The 2,734-nt window shown below is 38.3% G+C and overlaps 1 protein-coding gene across 2 annotated transcripts in view; it reads right to left on the bottom strand.

Annotated features, from left to right (window-relative positions):
• The window catches only part of RGS6 (regulator of G protein signaling 6), a 582,828-nt gene that overhangs the window by 154,866 nt on the left and 425,228 nt on the right, over window positions 1-2,734 (bottom strand). The gene's annotated exons all lie outside the window — the stretch shown is intronic.

Genomic DNA, 2,734 nt, shown 5'->3' with positions numbered 1-2,734 from the left:
GAAGAGTTAGACTTTGAGTAAAGATAAAATAGAAAAGACTGATCATAACATTCCTTAACTTAACAAGGCCTAATAAAATGCAGAATTATAGCATAAACACAGTGAAACCCATCACATTTTGTGTCAGTACCCACCAGACAAGGAAAGCGAGACATAACCTAGTGCCACACACTTCCAAAACCAGCAGTCAAGGAAATTCTGCAGAGAAGCAGTGAAGGATGATTCTGCCTGTACCTGCCACCTTGGCCCCTCTAACTCCTCGGAGCAACCTGGGAGTCAGCATGCTGGGGAGACCTTCCCTGTCAACCTGGAAAGAACAGAGCGTCTTCTAATAAGGGGAAAGTGGAGAGGGATGCTGGGGAGGAACAAAGATAAGGAGATGGGTGGAGGATGGGCTGACTCTCATGACGGAAGTGAATTTATAGTATCATCCCATTTTCATAAAAGTGAGTTTGTCTATCTCTCTGGTCTGCCAGACTCCCACTTATGTATATGCATAGAAAGAATTCAAAGATAGAAACAATACTGAGTGATCATGGGGCTTATGGTTAGTGAGAAGTAGTCAAAATAGTAGTTTATTTTTTCTATTAAAATGCTCTTGTAATGGGTAAAGATTTTGTCTGTGTCCTCAATAACTTGGAACTCTAGGCCTGGCACCTTGAGTGCACAAAGCACTCCTTAAATCAGCAGTTCTGAGGCTGAGGCAAAAGAATTGCCTAGGCCCAAGAGCTGGAGGTTGCATGGCACTCTACTGAGGGCGACAAAGTGAGACTCTATCTCTAAAAAGAAAAAAAAAACAAAACAGCGGTTCTCAACCTATGGGTCATGACCCACAGGAACTGTATTAAAGAGCTGTGGCATTAGGAAGGTTGAGAACCACTGCTTTAAATAAACACTGGTTGATGAACGAATAAGAATGGACCACAAAAATTAGGAGGTGGGGGATAGAGAAATGAAAGAAATTAATATCTTATTCTCTCAAGACAGGGAATTGACTGACACTATACAACACTGAACCATTAATTAATAAAAACATTATGACTCCAATGTCTCTTATAATCTCTTTTCATAAGACATCTTTAAATAGTATTTTGGGTAGTAAAGAACATTTCTATGAGGTCAGAATCCCTCCAGTGTTACTACTTCAATTTCTTTTACTTCCATTTATAAGTGAAAGTGATCTGAATATATATTTTTTGAATTACAAAAGGCATTAGAGTATGATTCCATTTACATAGTCTTATCTATCCAGCCAGCCAGCTTTTCTCTCGTGAATATGTAAATATTTGTATATAAGTACACACATACATACACACACATGCATACAGGTCTATATAATCCTTGAAAGAGTATGAAATAATGTCCACCCAATGTGCAAGTCATTATTTTTGGAACATGAGATCTGGGAAATGATTTTACTTTTTTTCTTTTAACTTTTCTGCAATTCTTGAATTATTGAACACACGTCGTCTTCACAGAAACATACTGGAATTTTTCTTGAAAAAATTTTTAGATAAAGGAAGGTGATAATGAAAGTAGATGCTAGTATGTCATGTTACTGTCACCAGATGGAAAATGTCCAATGATTTGATCTTGTTTGTTTTAAAATAAGTGATTAATGATAGTTAGGAAAAGAGACTATAGGTCGAATTTTACTTTGCTTATTTACAAAGGTTTTCTTAATCTAATTTTTCTCTCTCTCTCAAGCATGCTGTCAGAGAGGATCCTGACTCAAGTCTATTTTAGACTGATCATGTGACCATGTGCTAGTTAAAATAGTTCCATTATTAAGATACCTAATTATTGGCCATTAAGCTTTCCTGTAATGTATAGAACCACTCCAAAATGTATTTCACTGAACCAGATATTCCTAGACTAGGAATTTTTCTTTCTCTTTCTCACACTATGGAAAAGGTAAACTAAGAGAATCCGTCTGCCAGAAAGTGCTAAGGCTACAAGGTCACGTGCCTTACACATGTGAGTAAATGACCAAGTGTCCGCCTTACTACTTGTTAAAAAGAACACGTATTATCAAAACCATCACACTCTCAGGACACAATAGAGGATGCATCTTTAATTTTTATTTCCTATTGTTTTCAGCAGGGGATGTGGTAGGGTAGCAAGTGATGAGTTTAGGAGTGAAGAGACTTGGGTTCTATTCTTGATATGCACTTCTGGCTAACACACCTAACTTCTCCATGAATTAGCTTCATTATTGTACAAGAAGTTTAGACTAGATCCCTTGTTCTAGACCCTAGTTGAGCATTAGAATTAACTGGGAAACTTTAACAACTAGTGATGCCTTGGCCCTACCCCAAAAATCTCTAGGGAGCTTGCAAAAGTTGTGACACTTTGCTTGTTTTTCTAATGCACCCTCGGGGCTAAGAACCATTGAACTATTTGACTACCGAATACTTTCATTCTAAGTTCCATCTTATATCAAAGCATATCTCCCTGCGGGCTCCTGAACACTCTGAGAAAAGTCAGGGCCAAGATGTGTCTGGTCTTCATGAGGGAGGTGTGTGGAGATCCTTGGGTAGGACAAAGCAGAAACACATCCCAGTTTATCTAAACAGATAAGCCAGAGAAGAAATGACATCAGACCCTTTGTTTCATGAACATGCCATGTAGGGTTTAGTAGTATCTTCAGAATCCTGTCCCTTTTTATTTGCTTTGGCCATTAGGAGAGTCTCTTTTACAGCCACATGCTCTGATTGTGATGGTGAAGGCTTGC

Source organism: Otolemur garnettii, unplaced genomic scaffold, assembly GCF_000181295.1.
Source record: "Otolemur garnettii isolate 467f Iridium unplaced genomic scaffold, OtoGar3 scaffold00196, whole genome shotgun sequence".
Lineage (NCBI taxonomy): Eukaryota > Metazoa > Chordata > Mammalia > Primates > Galagidae > Otolemur > Otolemur garnettii.
This window is presented reverse-complemented; position numbering and strand designations above follow the sequence as displayed.